The sequence below is a fragment of the Panthera onca genome, chromosome F1 (genome assembly GCF_046562875.1).
Source record: "Panthera onca isolate mPanOnc1 chromosome F1, mPanOnc1 haplotype 2, whole genome shotgun sequence".
Lineage (NCBI taxonomy): Eukaryota > Metazoa > Chordata > Mammalia > Carnivora > Felidae > Panthera > Panthera onca.
Genome location: NC_138355.1, coordinates 29,591,926 through 29,617,575, shown reverse-complemented (window position 1 = coordinate 29,617,575; position 25,650 = coordinate 29,591,926). Strand labels below are relative to the sequence as shown.

General features: G+C 43.9%; 1 protein-coding gene across 7 annotated transcripts in view; it reads left to right on the top strand.

The window, feature by feature from the left end:
- Positions 1–1,015: 1,015 nt before the first annotated feature.
- CACNA1E (calcium voltage-gated channel subunit alpha1 E) overlaps positions 1,016–25,650 on the top strand; it is a 496,397-nt gene continuing 471,762 nt past the window's right edge. For 5 of the 7 annotated variants that reach the window (XM_081791869.1, XM_081791872.1, XM_078440843.2 and 2 more), the window contains exon 1: positions 1,016–1,415. The gene's annotated coding sequence lies outside the window, so the exon portion shown is untranslated. The remainder of the gene's footprint in view (positions 1,416–25,650) is intronic. The other 2 variants (XM_081791871.1, XM_081791870.1) reach the window with 1 other exon arrangement.

Here is a 25,650-nt window from a genome sequence, read left to right as displayed (position 1 = left end):
TCATTCAAAGATGGAAACACCCAAAGCAAGCCTCAGAGGACTTGCCGCACCTGTGCCAAGGACAGGCCCAAGGAACAAGAGCAGTGAGGGAGAGAACCCTCCCCTTTCTCCTCCTCCTCCTCCCCTACTTCTTCCTCAATCCTACTGCCTTTGGGGGGGGGGGGGCGGGTGCCCTTCTGTGCTCTGATTCTGAGCTTTTGGTGGAGGGTGGGCATTTGCTTATAGCTAGCCAGCAAAGCCCCCCTGGGGACCTACTTGGACTGAAGAGATGAGCTGCCGGAGCCCAACGTCGTCACCAGCAATGGCTCTGGGAGGCATTTCTGTTAATTCTTGAGGAAACATAACAGCAGAGAGCCGGAGAAATAGGGGAAGAAAGAGCCCTCCGAGAGATTCAGATCTAGAAAATCTTCCAAATGACAGTTCGACTGGCTTTTCGGGCTGTTTGTGTGTTCCTTAACTCCCCCAGGGGGCAGGGTCTTCCTTGGAGCCCTCACCTGGCCCCTGGCAGCACTCGCAGAGGACCTGTAGGCCCCTCCAGGGGCAGCGAGAGACTTCCCCCCGCGGCCGGGGCCCCCTGTCCTTGGGCAGCTTCTGGCTCAGAAACTGGCCCCTCCACACTTTCCCCTCCCCCTTACTCCTTAAAGCCCTCGATTCGCTTCTGTTTCTTTTGGGATATAATCCTACTCTCGCATCACCGTTCCCCCAGGCCTGGCAACGGAGACTCCTGCCCACAAACCCGGAGGGTGTTCTTGGAGTGGAATCGCCTGGGGGAAAGTTCGAGGTCCCTGAACTTTTCCGCAGGAACCCTGACCTGGATTTCTCGCCCCCAAGCCGTTTACTACCCCGAGCGCCGCGTCACCAACCTGCTCCCCGCTGCCCCCCCTGCCCCGCCCCATCGGCCCCGCCGCCCAGCCCCGCCCGCAGCCCCCGGAGTGCGCGCGCCCGCCGGCGCGCCGTCGCCGCGCCTCCCCGCCCGCTCCCTCGCCGACCTGCGCGCGCTGCCCGAGCCGGACCGCCGCCGCTTCCCCGGGAGCCGGCTCCGGGCCGCCCTGCTCCTTTGTTTCCCCCCGTCTGGCCTCTCTGGGGGGCATGTGTGCGAGTTGTCTCGCTGTCAGAAATTTCCTTTCCACGGTGTGGGCAGGAGGCAGATTTTTCCCCCCTGTTAACTGCTTCCCTTCTGTTTTATCGATTTTATTTTCCGTTTCTCCCCCTTACCTCCTCCTGCCTGCCTTCCCCCTTCTTTCTTTGGGTTGCTCCTTCGGCCCCCTTCCATTTCACCGTCTTTCCTCCCCGCCCCTCTCTCTCGGGGCCCCTCCCCCCACCCGTTTGCTCTTTTAAAATAATTCAGGGATGCTTCGGGAATACTAGCACGCCCTGCCCATTCAGCCGAGCGCGGGACCCTGCGTGAATTCCAGGTAAGCCCGGGGTCCGGCCGCCGCGGGAACAGTGGTCCGCGCCGGTGCCGGCTGCTGCCTGCCGCGCTGCCCGCTCCTCCCCGGCGGCGGGGGCGCCGCGCCTCGCTCCCGGCGCTGCTACCTGTTGGGGGATGATGGACCGCGGGGATTCCTAGTTTGCCCAGACCTTCTCAGAATCTGGCTCTCCGCCGGCTTTGCCTCTCTACACGCTACCCTTTCCTGGCAACTTCGGTGGCGACTTCCCGGGCGTGAGAAAGCCCGTGCCGTCCCGCGTTTCGGGGTGTGAGTGGTGTGCCCCTGCCAGGCGCCCGGCCGGCGTCTCGCTGGCCCAGCCCGCAGCCAGGGAGGCTCGCGCGCCCCGGGAGCGCCGCCAGGCTCGGTGCAGGTGCCGGCCGCGGGGTCTTAGCGAGCCTCCCCGGACCCTGCCGCGCGTTCGCCAGCCACCGCCCCCCGTACCGGGCATTTTTGTGCGCGGGAGACCCCCTCGATGGGAGGCGCTTGCCGAGCAAGGACGGAGCTTCCAGCGAAGTTTCTGTGAAGGAAGCTGCGTGCACCCTTGGAGGCGTCCCGGGAACGGTAGGCTGGGTGCCCGGAGCCGCGGGTCGGGCGGGTGGCCGGCAGACCCACTCCTGGGAGAAGGCTGACAGTTGGGCTCAGAGGAGGGAGGGGAGTGCGGAGAAGAAGTCAGGCTTCTTAGAGTGACTTGCTTTTTGACAGAATTTGGGTCTCCCGGTGTGAGAGTGGCTGTGCGTTCTTTTCCTGGGATGGAGCTCCCAGTTCTCTGAGCCTCTTTGTTTTGAGTCCTTGCTTGGGAGAGAATGATGGGAAACACTACCCCTTCTGGTTTCTCTGAGATTGAGGCATCCACCTCACCCTGGGGGTCAGGGTGGCAGTTTGGCCACTTGCCCCAGGAGGGGATCCTCCCTCACGCTGGGTCTGTGACTCTGGTGGCTCAGAGCGCGAGATTCAGGCTGAATGGGTGGGCTGGTGACCAAAATCTGGGGGCTTGTGATGATTCACCAGCTCTTCCCTTTGGAGGCCATGGTGGTGGATTCTTACTCTTGGGCGCCCAGAGCTGCACATGTCACAGAGGCATCATGGTTAGAAGAAAAGCTGGAGGAGTCAGGATGGCTAGGTCCAGAGAAGAGTCTTCCTGAAAGGATAGGATGTTTGTGATGCTTAAATAAAGGCATGACTTTATCTTCACCAACATCAGAGCCGGAGAAAAGGGGCTCTCTTTACTGGCCTGGGAATGAGGGTAGATGCCAGGGGAAAAGTTCCAGTTGACAGTTCCAAGAGGAATTACCAACGGAAAATATAGAAGTTCCTTTCTGCAAGTGTATAGATCTTGTAGGATTGTGCGGCTGTCTCGAGAGCCTAGAAGAAGGCAATCTTTTCTTGTTTGATTCCATTCTAGAGTTTTCTTCACACGCTGAGTCTCTGGCCTGGTAAGAGGTTTTCTTTTGTTTTTGTTTATTTACTTATTTTTTAATACCACTTGGTAGTAATGGGTGATCATGTAATTTATTGTTCAAGCCAGGGCACTTTTGAAAGTGGACAGAGACATTAGTAATGGTTATGTAGGGACAAAAGAGGCTGTCCAGACAGGGATGAATGATTGCCCTAAGAGTGACTATATGGTCAGAGGTAGGGACAGTTGATGACATAATATGTGTTACTTTCATGTCATTTGGATCTTGCATGTTCCCTCCTGGCATGGTTCTTTCTGACTCAGATCTCAGATGGACTTTATTTCAGTTCCATCTAAGAGTCCAGCTCTGAATACGAATCTCTTGCCCTTGATGAACTTTTTCCCCCCAGCTCCATCAGTCCCTCTGAAAATCCCATTCCCAGCATGGGACTTCATGCTTTGACTTCAGGGATTGCAAGCAGAGGGTGATTTACATGGAACTGTTTCTATCCCTCTGTCTGCTTCTCTGTGGTATTTATGAGCATGGGGATCCAAGGAGGTGATCCATCTGCCAGGAATTCAAGTGTTGTGTTGACGGCAGTGTGATATACAGTGACCCTCAGAATCACACAGTTGAGTTATTGGATTACTGCCGTCATACCTCCTTGGCTCTCCTGCAACTGGGAATGAGGTGTGTGTGCTTTGGTTTCAAACTGAGAAACCTGTGTTCAGGAAATGTCCTGTTACAGGGTAATACCTGGCTTTGACTTCTCTCGCTTGTGTGCAGGAGTGATGGGGATTCTTAGGGGGATTCTTCATTCCTCTGGGGGCCCATGGGTCTTTCAGGCAGCCAAGTCCTTGCAGGGCTTCAAAAACTTGGCCACCGCTTATTAAGTGCTTATTATTTTCCAAGCAATTTCTAGACTTTATCATAATTAATCCTTATTCAACCTTGTTCAGGAGGTATCTCCATTTTATAGATGAGGAAACTGAAGCTCAGAAAAGTTAGTAACTTGCTCAAGTTCACCCAGATAGTAGGGGGCAGAGCTGGGATTCAAACCCAAAGCTAGCTGACTCCCTCCATGCAGTGGTGCTTTTTTGTGACTTTGATGTGGTCAGTGTTTGGCTCACAGAAATAATCCCACCTATTTGGGGTTTGGGGGGTGAGGGGCAATTCTAGAGTGGGGTGGATAGGGCAGTGCATTTGTCCATCCTGCCTGGTTCTTGACTCATGTTGCCCCTGTCCTTTCTGTCAGCGTTGTTCTTTCTTGGTCTCCATGAAGTTTGTGTCTCTTGTTACCTGCGTTGCTGCTTAGACCATCACTGGAAGGGTCTCTTTCCTGGATCCTACTGCAGTGAACTCATGATTACCTGGGATGGTAGGATTGTTTCTTGGAAAGATAGAACATGTCACCATCTGGTTTTTAGGGTCTGTCTACACCTTAGTTATTAAAGCCTAAGGTCTCTCACTGTCACAGTTCACTGAGTCCAGTTTTTTTCAGAGATTGACCATGACCTGGGCTTGGAGAGATCATCACTACTCAGAAGTAATTCTACAGATTAGCAAAGGAATGGTTGCCCCGAAGTAATTTTATAGATCAGCAAGGAAAGCTGACCATACCCGCTGGCAGTGTCTTGGCCAGGTCCCTCAGATTCTTTCTCTATCATATGGGTGAAAATATACCATTAAGTAGATAGTCCCAGACATTGTTTACACCTAGTCATCATTCTTATTGACCTTGTAGCACCACAGTCAGCCAGACCAAGAACAGCATGCTTGGGGGGAAGGAGGGCATTATCAGGTGGGGGGGGGGTAGATAAAAAAAGCACTGCTCTGGAAGACTTGATTTCTAGCCTTGGCTCAGCCCCATTAAGTAGCCATGTGACCTTGGGCAAATCATTCACCACCCTGGGCCTCTTTTACCTTGCCTGAAAATGGAGGTTGGGCAGATGCTCCCCAGGTATGTCCTTGTTCAACCATCTAAGATCTCACAGTTCAGGAGGGCTTTGTGCTCTGTGCTCGCTCTGCAAATCCTAGGCAGAGCCCTCCTCCCTTCTCCTCTCTTGGTGAGGCTAGGGGTGGGTGGGTGGGGTTGATGGATAGGTGTTAGATGGAGGGTCTATGAAAGAGGCATCCTGGGGAGGAACAGAAACAGTGACTGCCCTTGGCCTCTTGTGGGCAGGCCTGAGTCCAGTTTGTGTCTGGAGAAATGAGGTGGTTTATCTGGCCAGGGGAGACTCTTTGCTCCTGCCTTGTGTTACCTTGGCATCCCGAATAAGTTATATTACCTTGCATCCTCAATAAGTGGCAGAGAATTGAGAAGAGCAGGAAATACAACACTTTACTAACCAACATCTACAATATGCCCTGAATGATGAGCTAAGCACTGAAGGAGGAGTGGGTTAGGGAGCAGGACAGTGGGAGATGGTCTACCAAAAAAAGGTGGAGGGGGCACAGTTTTTGTTCTCATGGCACTTATAGTGTGGTGGGGAGCCTGCATCTAGGCCATTGGATGAAGTATACATGTGACAAATTATAAAGCCATGTGGAACCAAAAGGCTCATTTAAAACTATTTGTTACAGTAGATAGTTGGTTATGTGCATGTCAGGTATCTTCCTGGTGGAAGCAAAGGTATGTGGTACCTTTCTCACTGTCACCTGGAAAACATATACCAGGCTATAATCCTCATCTCTGACAGGAGGATTCTAAAGGGTTCTGTTGTCTCCTTACATGCATGGACATGGAGGAACCACAGTGAATGAGATTCTAGAACAGAATTGGGCTTTACCAAGGAAAGGCCTTCCCATTTACATTCCCATGGTATTATTGGAAAGATTCATCCTGTGGAATCACAGAGCCTCTGTAACTACTTTGATCACACTTGAAAAAAACATTTTCTCCCTATAAATGCTAGCCTGGGACTGGAGTAAAGAGAGAGTGCTCTAGATTATTAATATGGAGTTAGTGTTGGCAGCAGCTCCTAAATGGGTTTTCCGGAAGGGCATAGAACTGGGGAGCACCAGGAGGAAGGCGTGATGCTGTCTTGGGCACAGTCCAGGCACCACGGCCTGTGGCAGGGCAGCGAATCTATCCCTGTGACTTTTTACATAATTTCTAACCTGGGTAACAAAGTCTAGGGCTGTACTCACGGACACATCTGTCAGCGATGGAAGTATCACTGTTGTTGCAAAAATCCAACTTGATGCCAAAGTAGTTCTTTGTGTCTTCTGTACTACAGAGGCTATATTTATTCTCTCGTATATCTTTTGGGGTTTCCCCCCTTTCTCATGAACCACATGTGTACATGGCCTTTTTCTAGGAGGAGTGGGAAAAAAAGATGAAAATGACATGGTTCTCACTTTCAAATAATTGGTTTCTAGCTCTCAGTACAGTACTTTGAAGAAGTCTTTTTTCTTTTACTAAATTGTATGTTATCTGGCCATGATGTAGGGGATCTGGTCTTGCTCCAGTCCTTACTGGCTGTAGACCACAGACAAATCACTTAACCCCTTGGGCCTCAGCTATGTTATCACTACACAGGCCCAGTACCCCACCTTACAGAGAAGGGGCCTGGAGCCTGTGGTTGCTGGAGATTCCTGCCCATTTTAAGAGTAATGACTGTTCTATGATTTTGTCTCCCATCCCTTTTCTCCTCCTCTCTTTGTTCTTTGTCTCTCCCTCTTACCCTGACACATAATAGAATTTTTTTTTGTTTGCTCTATTTACTGAATAGGAATTTTATTCTTTTTCCTTAATTTAAAAAGTGACGAAGAACATTTTATATTTCTGCCTCTTAAAAGAAGGTAAATTGAATCTCTGTTGACTTATTTGGTTCTTGATTGATGTTTTCTTGAGTATAATGAACCTAGATACAAAGTTTCATGCCTTCCTTAGTGAAGGGATTTGTAATGACAGGTGAACACGTATCCAACAACTTGCTTCTCTTTTTGTCGCATCTCAGACTCTGGGTTAATGAGCTGTTCAGCGCTGATGTCTGAGTCCTGGATACATCTGCCTCTGTACCCAGGCAAGGAAAGTCAGCCTGCCAACCTCAGAACCTGGGCACTGGCCCAGAGTGGTCCTCAAGGTGTGTGGAGGGGAAGGAGTCTGGGCTGGGGAGGGGATAAACCCCCAGATGTAAGCCTCATCTCTGTTATTCTCTGCTGTTAAGCAGCCTCTCTCTGCTTGCCCCCTCCCTCCCTTCTCTTTTCCCACCCTCTCTCCCCACCCTCTTTCCTTTTGCAAATATATCCCGAGTGCCTGTTCTGGGCCAGGCAGTGATTTGGGTACTGGGAATATAGCAGTGCACGAGGCAGAAAAATCTCCTACTTTTGTGAAATTTATATTCTGTTGCAGGGAGAGAGAGGGGAGGGGGAGGGAAGGAGGGAGGGGGAGAGAGAGAGAGAGAGAGAGAGAGAGAGAGAGAGAGAGAGAAAATAGACAAGTAAATTTAAAAAAATGTGGTAAATGTCACCCAGAAAATTAGTATAGGGTGACGTGGCAGTGACTGAGTAGCTCTTTAGATTGGAATGTCAGGGAAGGCTTCCGAGGACGTAATATTTAAGTGGAAGATCAGAATGACAAAAAACGAGATAGGATCCATATCACTGATTCTCTGTGGCCATTATGAGGAATAACTACCACTGCACAAGAAAGTGTTCTGTAGACTATAAAATAAATGCAGCACATTTTATATCTCATTAGCGAAATTCCTTAAGGGCAAGCATTGTGATTAATTAATATTTGCAATCTCAGTACCTAGCATGGTAGTAAATGTGAATTGAAAAAATTTAGGCTTATAAAATTGGGAGTTCAGAGGGGATTTTTAAGAAATAAAATAAGGTGGTGTCTGTGGCAGGCCTTTGTTAAAAGAAAATTCCTTCTGCTCTTGCAATTCCTGGGATTTCCTGGAGATTTCTATACACACTGCTCTGGGGAGAATGGAGAATTTCTCAGAGAAGGGCATCCCCAGGGCAGAGAGGGATGGGCAATACTGAGGAAGTAGACTTCTTGAGGAGATTCCATGTTGCTTTTCTTGCTTTTCGTGGTCATCTTGACCCAGAGCCGAGGTTAATTTATTTGAAATTGGGAAAAGATGCCATAGGCTCACTCTTGTCCTCCATGTCTGGGAGGAAGACTTCCTTTCCCACACATCTGCATCCTTTGTCTTCCTCCAGTCCTGGAGCCTGGCTTGTTAGGTGCCCAGAAGACCTCAGGCCATTCTGCTGATTGTTGGCTGTGACTCTATAGACCTGCTCCCCTCTCTGCCACCCTCTCTGAGACTTGAGTCAATGTAGCCCACCTACTGTATCCAGTGAGTCATGGCTTTTCAAACACCCAGGTATGAATCACTCAACTTGTAGCCTTTGAGATGTCTTGGGTGACAGCTGAGGGAGAAGACTGTGTGCCTGCCCCTGTTCCTCACCTTGCTGTTGCTTTATCACACTTCCTGTACTTAGAACCTAGAGCTCTAATCCTACAGCCCAACTCAACGAGACCAGTTGTTGGGGTATGTGGGCTATTCACTGACATGGTAGAGGTCCTTCAGGGAGACCATCTTGTCCCAAAGTATGGTTCCTGGACTAGCAGGATCAGCATCAGCCCGGACATCCTGAATCAGAAACTTGGGTTGAGACAAACCTTCCAGGTGAGTCTGACTCATGTTAAAGTTTGAGAACCACAGTTAGAGGTATTGGTGAAGGGATGTACCAGAAACATGACATATCTTACACCTGTCTGAGATATAGGAATTGTTGTTCTCGTTTTATAGGAGCAAAACCCTCCAGAGTCCAAGATCACCAGAGGTGGTAGAGCCCAAATTTGACTAAAGTCTTGGTTCCAAAGCCATAATTACTATGAGGTTTAGATGATAATATTTCTAGAGACTTCTGTTACTAACCATTAAACACTTTAGTGCTGATTGCTTTATTATCCATTTACTATAGGCTTCTAAGAAGAGATCTGGAGCAACCCAGGTATCATTGGTATTTCCTGGGTGCTTTAGCTGCTTGGTAATTTCACTTCTGATTAGCTCTGCCTGGGTTCCTCTTCCAGATGGGAACTGAGAGACTGCTTCTTAAAGGTAGGTCCTGCTGGTCCCAACCTGGGTCCTTTCCACTTCTTATGATACACACTCTTCCAGAGGGATTTTCTCCCCTCCCTTTGCTTGAGCCATCACCCATATACTGATGACTTTCCAACTCTGAGTTTCAGAATTTCCCTCTAACTGACTACTGGACATTTCTACTTCAACACTCCATAGTATCTCAAGCTTACCTTGCCCCAAACTGAACCCATTATTATTTACAATATCTTGTCTTCTGCTTGTGTCACATTTGCTGTTGTTTCATTGGCTAAAGCAAGTCACAGGGCCAAGCTCAGTTTCAGTGTGCAAAGCTCCTCCAAGAAGCAGACACCAAGATGGGATTCAATGTACAAGGACTTTATTAGGGGAAATACCTACGAAAGGTAGTGGGCAACGCTGGAAGAGCTATCAGGGCACCAAATGAATCTGACCCTGAGTGATGAGTAGAGGGAAGGAAGATTGAGTGCAAGGATCCCAGCCTGCTGTAAATCTAAGAAGGCTCAGCAAGGCTTCTGGGAAGCCCTTGGACCAAAGTCAGTCATTAGATGGGTTTCATGTCTCCTAGGAGTGGCCTGCCTTAGTGTGCTTGCCCTGTTCCTCTGTGCAAATGCAGTGATGGATTTCAGAGCCCAGAAGCTGGGGCTCTTGGTTAATTAAGTGTCCTATAGTTACACGTCTGCCAGGCACATTCTTATGTCCTGCTGCATAGCCATTAGTCAAATGGTTTCTCATATGTCCCATATTTACACTTGTAGCTCAGACCTCTGTGATAAGCTCCAGACATCCTTATCCAACAACTTTCCTTATTTTTAATACTTATTTATTTTTTGGGGGGGTGAGGGGCAGAGAGAGGAGGACAGAGGATCCAAAGCAGGCTCCGAGCTGTCAGCGCAGAGCCCGATGCTAGGCTTGAACTCATGAACGATGGGATTGTGACCTGAGCCGAAGTTTGACGCTTAACCGACTGAGCCACCCAGGCGTCCATCCAAAAGCTTTCTTAATGTCTCCACTTGGCTGTCTTAGGGGCATCTCAAACTTATGATAAGACTCAATTCTTGATCTCTGCCACCAAATGCTTCTCCTCCAGCTTTCTTTGTCTTGGTGAATGGTGTCTTCATCCACCTAACAGTTCAGGGGACACTGTTGATACTTGCACCTCTCTATACCCTTAGGCAATCCATTATGAAATCCTGCCAGTCTAACTACCTGAATGCTGTTTGACCCTGTACTCTCTTCTCCACTCCTACTGCCACAACCTAGACCAAGCCCTCATCATCTTGTACTTAGATGACCATAAGAGCCTCCTAACTGATCTCTCCACTTCCTGTCTTGTCCCTGTTGCAGCTCTCTGCTCTACCTGGTAGCTCATATAATGTTGGATAATAAACATGATCATGCCACTTCTCAGCTAGAAATCCAAGATCTTAGTGATGGCCCATGTGCCATGCATGTTTTAGATCTCTACTTTCTTCAGCTTGAACTCCTACATCTCCTTCACCTACCACTCTGTAGCCATATTGGACTCCTTTGGAATATGCCAAGCTCTCTCAGGGCCTTTGTACATGCTGTTCCCTCTCTTTGTAATTCTTCCAACCTCTAACTCTCCAGTTACCTGGTGAATGGCTGTTCATCATTCCGTTCATCATTCATACCTACTCATCATTCTATTCTCAATTTGATGTCATTTCTTCAGTGAGATCTTCCCAGACAACTGTCCTCCCCCACAGTCTAATTTAGACTCTTCCATTGCACACTTTTATAGCATCCTACACTTTTATAGAACTCATCCCAGTTTATGTGTGTACACTTAATATCTGTGTCCCCAAGGCAGAAAGTTTCTTGAGGATTGGGACCATGTCCCTGTTGTCCACTGCTGTGTCCCAGAGCTCAGCACAGTGCTGGCACATAGCAGTAGCTTAGTAACCCTCACTCTTGGTTGAATGGATACAGGTCCAAGAGAGGGAAGGAGGTAGGGGAGACTGGGTCTTAAGGTGATTCACCCCTCCTAGCCCCTGGCTCAGGGTTGGGAAGGACCTGGGTTGCCCAGGAAGAATTGAATGCTCTGATTCTAGACTGTGAGTTCCTTAAGGGGAAATTGTGTTTCTTCTTGCATACTGCTTCCCTTCCTTCTTCATCCTCTCCTCTCCCTCACCCCCCCTTTCGCCACTGGACTGAGGATGCTTCCATGCTGAACAACCAGCTTCCAAAAAGATAGTGTTGATCAGCTGCTCTGGGATGACCCAGTGAAGCTGTGGCCTCTTTCTTAGCCTACCCTCTGACCTGTGAGGGTCTCCTGGTGTTAGGTCTGCATTATGCCTCCAGCTTCCTCTGGCTTTTGCCCATCATGTCTCCCTGCTATGGCCACCACTTCCCAGCCCTCTATCTTTCCCTCTTCTCTGCCTGCTTCCAGTTCATTATGGCTGAAACTAAAGGCCAAAGCACCTCCAAAATGTCCTAAGTGGCTTTGCATAGGTGACTTGTTTTCTCTGAATCTCAGCTTCCTTGGATATGTGTAGGAGTAGTCCCTCCCTCACAGGATTTGTGTGAAGTTTGAATCACTATAAGCAATGAACAGATATTAGCTACAGATTATTGAGACTTGTTTTGGGTCAGAGGAGGTGGTGGTGAGCTCTCAGGGGAGGGGACAGAAGGCACAATGGTAGGAAGATCTGGCTGGGCACTGCCATAGTGCACTTGGGCCGCCCTCTTAATGTGCCATATTATAGCATCTCAGAACCTCGAGCCCGTAGGTATCCAGTAAACACTGACTAAATGAGCATATAAAGTATTTGAGGGAGAGAGTCAGAGCATGTTAATCTCACATCCTGTTAGGCATGGCTTTTGTAGGCGTGTATAGTTGTGAGGGTTTGGGGATGCTTATTTGTAGAGGCCATTCAAACCATTAAGACAAACACAATTCAATTAAAAAAATACAGATTGCACCCGCATTTTATTCCTTCATTCTGCTTTTTAAAGTTTTCATAGCAAAATTCTCAAAGCCCAAATATGAAGCGCCAATGAAATTATTTGCCTTGTAAACTGTAGGGCTTGAAAAATAGGTATAATTGTAGTGGTTATGTGGGAAATGGCTCCTGGTAGTTTTGCTATTTTGTTCTGCCTATAAAGGTAGAGGTTGCTTGAGGTTTGCATTGCTGTTAGCCTGCCATTGAGGAATTGCAATTGAAAATTGAAGAATTTTAACTTTTGTTTTCACTGATCCCGATTTCTATTTTGAGGGGTGGGAGGACCTTGGAGGGAGCCCTAGCAGATGTGATTAGACCCCAGACATTACCCAAAATCTAATACATCAAAAAATTGTTAAACTCCTACTACAGTGATTCTTAGGCTTTGCCATCATAGAATCCTTTGAACATTTGATGAAGGCTGTGGACTCAACTTGGTGAAATGCACATCTCAAATATTCATACAATATCAGGGGACCCCAGAACCTCATGAAGCACTTCCTACTTACCCCAGGTTGAGAATATTCTTAGCATCGTGAATCAGCCACAAGAGGACTGGCAGAGCTCAGAGGACAGAGATGCCAGGTGGAGAGGCAGGTCTGGGCCTTGCCCTCACCGGAGCTTCTGGTGTACAGGACTCATGCAGAGAAGTTTCCATCCTCAGCATGCAAACTTGACCTCCCTGAGGATGCTTCCTGCACCTCACCTGGACAGAGGTTCCCTTCTGCAATTGTGAGCCCTGACGCTGTCTAGAAGGCTGGCTGTGGGTCAGCTTGGCCCATAGGAAATGATCCATAGTGACACAGCAAAGGGTGGCCTGGAGGGTGGATGACAACATTTCTCAGCCCCTTCCAACATGAGCTCTGTAAATAGTCTGTGGAAGAGGTTTCCCTTGGGACTTAGCCTTAGCTTGAATTCCTTTCATTCCTAAAATGCCCTGCTCTTTCCTCTTTGCCCATCTTCCAGAGGCTCATCTCCTCTGGGAAACATTTGGCATCTCTCCCAGGTGGCCCCTGTCCATCACTGCTGTGAACCCCAATATAATTATGGTCCTCCCATCCTCTGCGCTATGTGTTCCCATATTCCTTGCCATTTTTGGTTAACCTTTCAGCTGTAGGACTTGACTTAGCAGTTAGAGGGCAGTTTCTCAAAGTCAGAGACTATACCTTCTGCCTGGCTACCTGGAGGCTCAGAGTGGGAAGTTTAAGAAGAAACCAAATATGTTATTTAGGAGAGCAGCCGGGAGAAGCAATAGAGCTCCAGTGACAGCTGCAGGGGCTGTGAAGGGCGAATCTGCTGGAAATGACTGCGTTTTTAAACTCCTCCTTCCTCCCCCAGAAATGGCTTCATTTCTCTTCTCAATGCAGTACGATTCCTCCAAAGAGTTACCTGTACTTGTTGGGTCTAAATTCTCTCCCTTTATTTTCTCCTTTTCCTTTCCTCTTCCTCCTTTTCCTCCTCCTTTTCCTCTTTCTTTTTCTTTAGTTTTTTTTTTAATTGAAGTATAATTAATATATAACATATATATTGATTCAATATAATGATTCAACAATTCTATACATTACTCAGTGTTCATTACAATAAGTATATCCTCTTCTTATTGATTAGTTAATTCTATTGAATTAGCTTCTTATTGTGGAAAATTTCACCCAAACATATACTAGAGAGAATAGTATAATAATCCCTCAAATACCCACTACTCAGCTTCAGTAATTATTGACTCATTTGTTTTCACCTGAATCTCCCCACTGGATTATTTTGAAGCGAATTCCAGTCCTCCCATAATTTGATAAATATTTAGGTGCCAATCTCCAAAAGATAATGGACTAGAAGAATAACCAGCATTATCACACTCCTCCAAGTTAATTAATAATAATTTCTTCCGGGTATCTAGTTGGTATTCAAATTTCTCCAATTGTGTCTTCTTCTTCTTGTTATTATGTATATTATTATTATTTTTTTGTTTGAATCAGAATTCAGGGGCGCCTGGGTGGCTCAGTCGGTTAAAGCGTCTGACTTTGGCTCAGGTCATGATCTCACAGTTTGTGGGTTTGAGCCCTGCATTGGGCTCTATGCTGACAGCTCGGAGCCTGGAGCCTGCTTCTGATTCTGTGTCTCCCTCTCTCTCTGCTCCTCCCCTGCTCACGCTGTCTCTCTCTGTCTCTCAAAAATAAATAAATGTGAAAAAAAAAAAAGAATTCAAAGAAGGGTCACACATTATATTTGATTTAAAGGTTCCTTGGGGCGCCTGGGTAGCTCAGTCAGTTGAGCGTCCGACTTCAGCTCAGGTCACCATCCCGCGGTCCGAGAGTTCGAGCCCCGCATCTGGCTCTGTGCTGATGGCTCAGAGCCTGGAGCCTGCTTCCGATTCTGTGTCTCACTCGCTCTCTGCCCCTCCCCCGCTCATGCTCTGTCTCTCTCTGTCTCAAAAATAAATAAACGTTAAAAAAAAAAAATAAAGGTTCCTTAAGTCAAAATCTGTATGTTTCCTCCCCCACTTTGTTTTTGGCTTTATAGTTGATTTGTTGACAAAACTCGGTTGCTTTTCTATAGATCTTTCCATTCTTGCATCTCCATTGTGTTGTTGAATGTTTTTGTTTCCTGTATTTCCTATAAACTGGCGCTGATTTAGATTTGATTTTTTACTGTTTTGTAAGTAGACTTCCTAGGGAGTAGTACGCACTTCCATCAGAGGTTGTTTCTCTTCTTATGACATTAGCAACTACCGAGGATCATTATCTAGATCAGGGTTGGAAAACCTTTTCTATGAAGGTCAGAAAATATTTTAGTCCGGACGCCATGCAGTCTCTATCACAGTTTTTTAACACTGCCACTATAGTGCATCGGCAGCCATGGCCAATATGTAGACAAATGAGCATACTTGAGTTCCGATAAAACTTTGTATACAAAACCAAGCAGGCCACAGATAGCCCAAGGTCCATGGTTTGCTGACCCCTGCCTAGATTGTTTATTTCATTAGGGGCTTGCAAAATATTATTATAATCCTGTTACTCCTTCTTCATTTATTAGTTGGAATAACTTATTTTTTTTTTGGAGATTTAAAAAAATTTAAATCCAAGTTAGTTAGCATTTAGAATAATAATGATTTCAGAAATAGGATTTAGTGATTCATCACTTACATATAACACCCAGTGCTCATTCCAACAAGTGCCCTCCTTAAAGACCCTTGCCCATTTAGCCAATTCCCCTACCCAGACCCCTCCAGCAACCCTGTTTGTTCTCTGTATTTAAGAGTCTCTTCTGGTTTGTCTCCCTCTCTGTTTTTATATTATTTTTGCTTCCCTTCCCTTATGTTCATCTGTTTTGCATCTTAAATTCCACTTATGAGTGAAATTATATATTTGTCTTTCTCTGATTGACTTATTTCACTTAGCATTATACACTCTAGTTCCATCCACGTTGTTGCAAATGGCAAGATTTCATTTTTATCACTGAGTAATATTCCATTGTATATATACACCACATCTTTTTTAAAAAAATTATTATTATTATTTTTTTAGTTTTGAGAGAGAGAGAGTGCAAGCAGGGGAAGGACAGAGAGAGACGGAGGCAGAATCCAAAGCAGGCTCCAGGCTCTGAGCTGTCAGCACAGAGCCCAATGTGGGGCTTGAACTTATGAGCCGTGAGATCATGATCTGAGCTGAAGTTGGACGCTTACTTGACTGAGCCATCCAGGTACCCCTACCACATCTTCTTTATCCATTCATCAGTTAATGGATATTTGGGCTCTTTTCATACTTTGGCTATTGGTGATAGTGCTTCTATGAACATTGGGGTACATGTGCCCCTTCGAAACAGCAGGCCTGTATCCTTTGGATAAATACCTAGTAGTGCAGTTGCTGGGTCATAGGGTAGTTCTATTTTAAATTTTTTGAGGAACTTCCATACAGTTGTCTAGAGTGGCTGCACCAGTTTGCATTTCCACCAGCAGTGTAAAAGCATTCCTCTTTCTCTTCATTCTCACCAACATCTGTTGTTTACTGAATTGTTAATTTTAGCCATTCTGACAGGTGTGAGGTAATATCTCATTGTGGTTTTGATTTGTATTTCCCTGATAATGAATGATGTTGAGCATTTTTTTTTCATGTGTCTTTAGCCATCTGAATGTCTTCTTTGGAGAAGTGTCTTTTCATGCGTTTTGCCCATTTCTTTACTGGAGTATTTTTTGGGTGTTGAGTTTGATAAATTCTTTATAGATTTTGGATACTAACCCTTTATCTGATATGTCATTTGCAAATATCTTCTCCCATTCCATTCGTTACCTTTTAGTTTTGCTGATTGTTTCCTTCACTGTGCAGAAGCTTTTTGTCTTGATAAAGTCCCAGTAGTTCATTTTTGCATTTGTTTCCCTTGCTTCTGGAGACATGTCAAGTAAGAAGTTGCTAGTGCTGAGGCCAAAGAGGTTGTTGCCTGTTTTCTCCTTTAGTATTTTGATGGCTTCCTGTCTTACATTGAGGTCTTTCATCCATTTTGAGTTTATTTTTGTGTGTGGTGTAAGAAAGTGGTCCAGGTTCATTCTTCTGCATGTTGCCGTCCAGTTTTCCCAACACCATTTGCTGAAGAGACTGTCTTATTCCATTGGATATTCTTTCCTGCTTTGTCAAAGATTAGTTGGCCATAGTTTTGTGGGGACATTTCTGGGTTCTCTATTCTGTTCCATTGATCTATGTGTGTGTTTTTGTGCCAGTACCATACTGTCTTGATGATTATAGCTTTGTAATACATCTTGAAGTCTGGAATTATGATGCCTTCAGCTTTGGTTTTCTTTTTCAAGATCACTTTTGCTATTCAGGGTCTTTTCTGGTTCCATACAAATTTTATGATTGTTCTAGCTCTGTGAAGAATACTGCTGTCATTTTTATAGAGATTGCATTGAATATGTAGATTGCTTTGAGTAGTATTGACATTTTAAGAACAATATTTGTTTTTGCAATCCATAAGCATGGAATGTTTTTCCATTTTTTTTATGAGTCATCTTCACTTTCTTTCATAAACTTTCTGTGGTTTTCAGTGTATATATTTTTCACCTCTTTGGTTAGGTTTATTCCTAGGTATTTTATATTTTTTTTGGTGCAATTGTGAATGGGGATGATTCCTTGATTTCTCTTTCTGCTGCTTCATTGTTGGTGTATAGAAATGCAACTGATTTCTATGCATTGATTTTATATCCTGCGACTTTGCTGAATTCATGTATCAGTTCTAGCAGTTTTTTGGTGGAGTCTTTTGGGTTTTCCACATAGAGTATCATGTCGTCTGTAAAGAGTGAAAGTTTGACTTCCTCCTTGCTGATCTGGATTGCCTCCTTGCCTTTTATTTCTTTGTGTTGTCTGATTGTTGAGGCTAGGACTTCCAACACTATGTTGAATAACAGTGGTGAGAGTGGACATTAGTTGGAATAACTTATAAAGAGAGATTTTCTCTGCATTATTTGGCTCCCTCCATTCTTTTTGAATCTTCTTTAATGAGGCTCTCCCTTGCCCTCACTCTACCAAAATTGTTCCAAGGTCATCAATGGCTATCCTGTTGCTACATCCAGTGGTTAATTTTCAGTTCTCATCTGGACATACTTGACCTAACAGCAGTGTCTGACAAAGCTATTACTCCCTCTTCCTTGAAATGCTTCACTTGGCTTTCAGGATGTACATCCTTTCTCAGTATTCTTTCCATGTTATTGGTAACTCCTTCTCGGTGGCTTTGTTAATTTTTCCTCATTAGCCAACCTGTAAGTGTTGGATATCCTAGGTTTAGTTCTCAGACCTCTTCTTTATGCACATTCTTTTATCCAGGACCCTATATGCAGAGGATTTCTAAATATATAAACGTATAGCTACATGTAGGTACATATTAAGCATCATATTAATAGTATATTAAATATATAGCTTTAGCCTGGCCTTCTCTCTGAACACTACATCCAGTTGCATGAGACATTTCCACATGGATGTCTAATGAGACACGCCAAACGTTACTCATTCAAATATTAAGTTGATCTTCATAAAACCTTTTTCTTCTTCAGTCTTCTCTGTCTTGGTGAATGACTCCACCCTTTTAGCTGCTTAGGCCAAAAAAATATGAGCATCATCGTTGATACCTCTCTTTCTTTCACTCCCCACATCCAATCTGTCAGCAGTTCCTCTTGGCTGAATCGTCAAATATATCCACTTCTCACCAAGCTGTCAGCCTGGTTCAAGCTATTGTCACTCCTCTCCAGGATTGTTGCAGTAGGCTACTACTAACTGAGGGTGGTCAGGTGGTCATGCTTCCCTACTTGGAGTAAATTCTGAACCTGGCAGCTTTTGAGGATCTTTTGAAATCTGTGTCAGTATATCTCATTCTTTTGCTCAAAACCCTCCAGTGGCTTCCCATCTCATTAAAAGTAGAAGCCAGCATCCTTAAAATGGCCTATAGAACCCTACAAGGTCTGAAAGTCACCCCCATCCCTTACCTCTCTGACTTTCTGTCTTGTAACTTCCCATACCTCTCTGCTCCAATCACACGAACTCCTGATAGGCCAGGCACACTCTTTGTCTCTGGCTCTTTGCACTTGCTGTTTCCTCTGCTTAGAATTCTCTTCTGCAGGTATTAGCATGGCTTGCCCCTTACCACCTTCAGGTCTTTGCTCAAATGTCACCTTGTCAAGGAGGCCTTTCCTAGGTTATTCCCCTGACCCCTGCACTCCAGGGAAGAAGAAAGTCAGGATCTCCAGCAAAGAGAAGCCGGGCTGAAGTCAGGATCTCCAGCAAAGAGAAGCTGGGCTATTTTTCTCTGGGACCCTTAGGGAACTGACTGGCTGAGATCATGTAGCAGTTTCTTCCTGCCCATTCTTTTCATCAGCCCTGAGTTGGCCCTGCAACTGATGTGTGGACTGCAGATGAAGCCTCAAGACTGAAAGGGGAGTCCTGCCTTTCTCTCTCTCTCTCCCTCTCCATGCAGGACACCCTGAAACACCTCAGAAAGAGAACTTTTGCCCTTTATTTAAAAACCTGACTCTCAGAATCCTCTGGGTTGCTGGACTAGCTGTAGTTCCCAGAGCTTGGGGCTTGTGTAGAGGTACCATCTTTGGATTCACAGACAACCTTGGGGTGTTTTCTTCTTGATCTTCACTCATGAATTCTGTTGCAATGTTTTATTCCTAGACCTGGATCCTGCAGCTTGTGCTGGCCCAGAAAAAAGCTGTGGTGGCCTTCTCTTAGGGCCTTTCTGCCCTTCTCTCTGTCTTCTGGGGATGATTGTGCTTTGGTTCCTCTCCATTCATCTATGAGAAAATCGTGTCTGTCATTTTGACTTTGAGTCCACACCAGACATATGGACACTTCTGGCCCCTGCTGGGGGGAATTTGGATGATGTCATGAAGCAGATATGTCTGCAAGGCTGAAACCCTGGAGCCTTTCCCCAGCCAAGCTGCTCATAGTCTAGTCCTTGGCCCTCACCTTATAGCATCACAGACTCTCTGAACCAGATGGGGTCATAGTGATCACCTAGTCTAACCCTCTGAATCTCTTCTGCAACGTATCTGATAAGTAGTTATCCAGACTACTTACTACTTTTAAAGATAGCCCATTCTGTTTTCAGACAGGTCTAATCGTTAGAAAGCAATTTAGACTTTCACCCTAATTGAGTCTTTTATGTATCTTCTTGAGGAATACTTCCATAATGGCTTTTTAAACACTTATTCCTAAAGTGAGGGCTTGAGTGAAGATGGAATCAGTTAAGGTCTCATTTACTTAGTGGTGAGGCTTTTAAAGGCAGGAACCCATTCTGTTGATCTCTGTATGCCCAGCACTTGGCATAGTGCCTGAATATAGTAGGTACTCAATAAATATTTGTTAAAGATAATAATAAGTGAGGAACCACTACTTATGAAGCACATACAGTGTGGCAGTTACTATTCTAAAGGGCTTTATGTTCCTCAGACCAGCCCAGTGTAGTAGGTAGTGCTATTATTTTCATTTTATGGATGAGGAAACTGAGGTGTAGAAAGGCTAAGTACCTTACCAAGTATGTTAAACGAAGGTGACATAGCTCTGAAAAGGAGAGTATGTATATCAATATATATACAATATACATATTGTATATATATCAATATATATACTTATATATGTCAGTATATTCCACCTTTTGGCTATTGTGAATGATACTGCTATGAATATGAGTGTACAAATATCTGTTCTAGTCTCTGCTTTAATTCTTTTGGGTATATACCCGGAAATGGCATTGCTGTATTATATGGTAATTCTATGTTTAATTGTTTTGAGGAACTCTTTTACAATTTTCCACAGTGGCTATACCATTTTACATTACTACTGGCAATGTACAAGGGTTCCAATTTCTCCACATCCTCACCTATTTATTTATTTATTTGTTTGTTTATTGGCCATCTTAATGGGTATAAAATGGTATCTCATTGTGGCTTTGATTTGCATTTCCCTAATGATTAGTGATATTGAGAATCTTTTCATGTGTTTATTGGTTATTTGCATATCTTCTTTGGAGAAATGTCTATTCAAGTTTTTTGCCCATTAAAAAAATTTATTTATTTAAAAAATGTTTCTTTTTAGAGAGAGAGAGAGCAAGGGAGGGGCGGAGAGAGAGGGAGAGAGAGAATCTCCAACATGCTCTGTGCTGCCAGTGCAGAGCCTGATGCAGGGCTCCATCTCATGAACTATGAGATCATGCCCTGAGCTGAAATCAAGAGTTGGACGCTTAACCCACTGAGCCACACAAGCGCCCCTCTGTCCATTTTTAAATTGTGCTGTTTGAGTTTTTTGTTGTTGAGTCATAGGGGTGCTTTAGATATTTTGGATATTAACCCCATATCAGATATATGATTTGCAAATATTTTCTCCCATTCCATAGATTGCTTTTTCACTCTGTTGATACTGTCCCTCGGTGTCCAACAGTTTTAAATTTTGATGAAGTTGACTTTTCCTTTTTTTTCATTTATTGCTTGTGCTTTTGGTGTCATATCCAAGAAATCATTGTAAAATCCAATGTCATGAAGTTTTTCTCTTATGTTTTCTTCTAAGAGTGTTATGATTTTAGCTCCTACTTTTAGGTCCTTTTTTTTTTTTGAGTTAATTTTTGTATGGTGTAAGATAAGGGTCCAGATTTATTCTCTTACATGTGAATTTCCAGTTTTTCTAATACCATTTGAAGAGACTATTCTTTCCCCATTGAATGGTCTTGGGACCCTTGTGAAAATCATTTGATCATATACATGAGGGTTTATTTCTGGGCTCTTTAATATATTCCATTTAGCTATATGTCTGTTTTTAAGTTGTACCACATTTGCAATAAATTTTGAAATTAGAAAGTGTGAGACCTCTAACTTTGTTCTTTTTAAAGATTGTTTTGGCTATTTCAGGTCTCTTAAGTTTCCGTGTGAAGTTTAGGCCTGAATTTTCTATTTCTGCAAAAACTGTAGTTGGGATTTTGATAGGGATTTCATTGAATTTGTAGGTTATTTTAGATAGCATCAACATCTTAAGAATGTTACGTCAGGGTGCCTGGGGACCTCAGTCGGCTAAGTGCCTAACCCTTGGTTTCTGCTCAGGTCATGATCTCATGGTTCATGGGATGGAGCCCTGTGTCAGGGTCTGTGCTGACAGCATGGAGCCTGCTTGGGATTCTCTCTCTCCCGTTCTCTCTGCCCCTCCACTGTGCTCGTGCATGCTCTCTCTCTCTCTCTCAAAATAAATAAATAAATAAACACTAAAAAAAGAATATCAAGTCTTTCAGTTTCTGAACACAGGATGTGTTTCCATTTTTTACTATCTTCTTTAATTTCTTTAAGCAGTGTTTTGCAGTTTTCAGGGTCTATTCTTAAAATTTCTCTTTATTTTGAAAATTTCCCCTAGCTACCTACCTCCCCTCCTAGAAGACAAGTACTATTACCATTTCTTGTGTATCCTTCCATTTCTAGATACATAAATAAAAGTATAATGTTTAGCGTTTTCAAAACCAAATAGTAACATACATAATTTAGCTGTTATGTGCTTAGATATTTTTCCACTTAATAATTAATCTTGGAGATCCTTCCAAATCAGGGCACTGAGATTTGTCTCAATCTTTTTAAAGGCTGTATATATTTTATAATTTATTTAGTGGATCCCTGCTTAATGGATATGTAATGCTTCTTTTTTTGTAATATTTCACTATTATATTAATGCTTCAATAGATAAACATATAAATGAATAAACATATATGTGCACCTATAAAAACATATATTTGCATACATGCAAATATATATATGATGGAAATTTTCCTACAAGTAGAATTGTGGAGCCAAAGAGTGAATTTAGAATTTTGCAGTATAGTCCCAAATTACCTCTCATGGAAGTACCAGTTTATCAATCTAGTAGTACAGTGCCTGTTTCCTTGCATTTTTGCCAACACAGTGTGTATTAGGCCATTGACTATCTAAGGGATTAAAGTGGTATCTCCTAGTTTCAATGTGTCTTTCTCTTATTATGAGATTAAACATCTTTCAGATAAATTAGAGTCATTGATATTTCCCTTTCTGTCAATTGATTGTTCATATCCTTTATATATTTTCTTATTGATTTGTAGAAGTTCTTTATATATTAAGAAAATTAGCCTTTTGTCTATAGTATAGATGCAGAAAATATTTTCCTAATTTGTAATTTGCCTTTTGAAGTTATGCTTTTATGGTAGTATTTACATTTTTATGTAATTAAATGCATCAGTCTTTTTTATTTTATTACTATGTTTTGGTTTTATATTATACTAACAAAGACCTTCACAACTACAAAATTTATACTTTTTTTACTTTTAGAATTTTTAGGGTTTCATGTAGATCTTTGATTCATTGATAATTTTTTAAAAATATAATTCATTGTCAAATTGGCTTACATACAACACCTAGTGCTCATCCCAACAAGTGCCCTCCTCAATGCCCATCACCCATTTTCCCTCTCCCCCACCCCCCATCCACCTACAGTATGTTCTCTGTATTTAAGAATCTCTTGTGGTTTGCCTCCCTTCCTCTCCATTTGTATCTATTTTTTCCCCCCTCTCCTCTCTCCTGGTCTTCTGTTAAGTTTTTCAAGATCCACGTATGAGTGAAAAACATATGATATCTGTCCTTTTCTGACTGACTTATTTCACTACAAAGGCAAGGGAATTAAAAGCAAAAATGAACTGTTGGGACCTCATCAAGATAAACGCTTCTGCACTGCAGAGGATTCATTGATAATTTATTTTAGTGTAAGACTTGTGGGAAGGATCCTACTTAATTTTTTCCTGTATGTTTATGCAGTTGTCCCAATATCATTTTTTCAATATTCATCTTTTCCTCAATGATCTTTATTCTTCCTCCATTGTTCTCAAAAGTATTCACTGCTCTCTATTCTGCTTCCTCCATCTAACTACCACTAGATTGGTTATGCTGACATCTTTCCTGGTGCATTCATTCATCATTCATTCATTCGTTCATTCATCCAACAAGCTTTTATTGAATGCCCACTCTATGTCAGACATGGTTCCAGGTGCAGGCAATACAGAAGTGAACAAGACAGTGTCCCTGAGCTCAGGGGGGTTGGAGGAGACAAAGAGTAAGCGACTAACCAGACGTTTAGATAAGATGGCTTTCCATAGTAAAGGGTACCATTAGAAAACAAAACAAAGGGATGTGTGAGAGAGTGCATTGAGGGTGTCTTCCAAAGTAGGTGGTCAAAGGAGTTGTCTGAAGAGGTGATATTTGACTCAAAACTTGAACGACAGAAGCCGGCTATACAAGATCTGCATTCTAGGCAAAGGGAAGAGTTAAGTGTGAGGGCCCTGAGGTAGATGCTAGTATAGTGTGTTCCAGCAGTAGAAAGACTGATGAGGTGGGAACATTGTGAGTAGGGGTGTGAGAGAGAGAAGAGGATGTCAAAGAAGGAAGACCTTATAGGCCATGATAAGGAGTTTGGATTTGAAGTAGGGCAGGAGGCTTTTGGAGAGTTTTAAACAGAGGAGTGATGTCTGATTTGTGAGTTAAGACTATTGTGGCATCAAGAGACAAATAAACTGTTTGTAGCAACCTTACTCATATTATCTGAAAAACTAGAAGCATTCCAATGAGTGAAGGGAGTAGGAGGCATAGGTTCCCAGTTATGGAATGAATGAGCCACAGGAATAAAAGGTACAACAAGGGGAATATGGTCACTGGTATTGTAATGGTGTTGTATGGTGACAGATGGTAGCTACCCTTGTGGTGAGCAGAGCATAACATATAGAGATACGGAATCACTCTGTTGTACACCTAAAGCTGATGTAGCATTGTGTGTCAACTGTACTTCAATTAAAAAAAACAGAAGCAATCCAAATGCCCATCAACAGTAGAATGGATAAATAATGGGCTGCCATAAAACAATAAAAATAAGCAAACTAGAGCTACCCACACAACATGAATGAATCTCATAAACATAATGCTGAATGAAAGAAGTCCCGTACAAAATAACAAATGCAGTAGGATTCCATTTATATAGAGCTAAAACATTAGCCAAAACCTAAACTATTGCTTTTAGAGATTTGTGCTTAGTAAACTTTAAGGAAAGTCAAAGAAGGGATCACCTTAAAAGGTAGGATAGTGAGAAGGAGGAGCAGTGATAGGGAGAGAGGACAAGGAGGGCTTCAGGGGTAGAACTGCTAATGCTTTATTCCTTGACCTTGGGGATGAGTTCATGTACGTTTACTTTGTGATAAGCCATTGATTTATACACTTGGTTTTTGTATTTTACTGCATATGTGTTATATTTCACAATAAAAATGTATAAAAGCGTCCTTTGGCTGCCATGTGGCAAGTGTGTTGAGGGGAATGAAGAGTGGAGGGAGGACCATTACTTAGGTGACTGCATACATCTAGGTGAATGGTGAGACATCCAGAGTCTGGAACTGTGTTAGTTTTGATGGATTGGATTTGGGATGTGTTTTGGAGATAAAGTCTGCAGGGCTTGTTGATAGATTGGTTACAGTTAGAGTTTGTGATGAGGGAAGCAGCAATCAGGATGCCTCCGGGATATTTGGCTTGAGCGTCTAGTACCATTTACTGAGAAACAGAGGACTTTGGAGGGGCAGTCTTGAAGGGGAGATAAAGAATTCTGCTTCAGTTCTATAAAGCTTGAGATGCTTATATGCATGTAAGTGGAGAAATCAATTAGACACCAGCTTCCTACCTGGCTAGTTGGCCTCCAGGAGGCTGGCTTCATTGTATTCTTGCCCCCATGGTTCAGGTAGTATATCCAAAAAGTAAATCTGGAATGCTGCTTCTCTTCTCAAAAATTCCCCAGTGACTGTTGCTCAGTGGCTACAGGCTGAATTCATCATTGTTGTCCCAAACCTGTGTCTGGCTGGGTCCTGCCTTTCCAGCTTTGTCTCTCCTAGCCGCTCCTCTGTCACTCAGGTCATGTAAAAGATGGCATGCTTTTCCCTGGGCTGTCTTCTTTCTCTTCAGCTTCTTCCCTCACCCTTCATCTATCACCTAGGTGACTGCAGACAACCGGGTGAGTGATGAGGGGACTGGGGCTCATTCTTCAAGTCTCACCTGAAATACTTGTTCCTCCAGGAAGCCTTTCAGCACTTCTGAGCCCCCAGGACTGGGTGAGGTGCCTGCCTGTGTGCTCCCAACCCCGACTTCACCTCGCTCTTCTGTTAGCAGTCATTCCATTGCCCTACAGGTATCCCTTCTTTTTCTTTTTTGTTCAACTGCAAGCTATTTGAGGGCAGTGACTGGGCCCTGTTCACAGTTACGTCC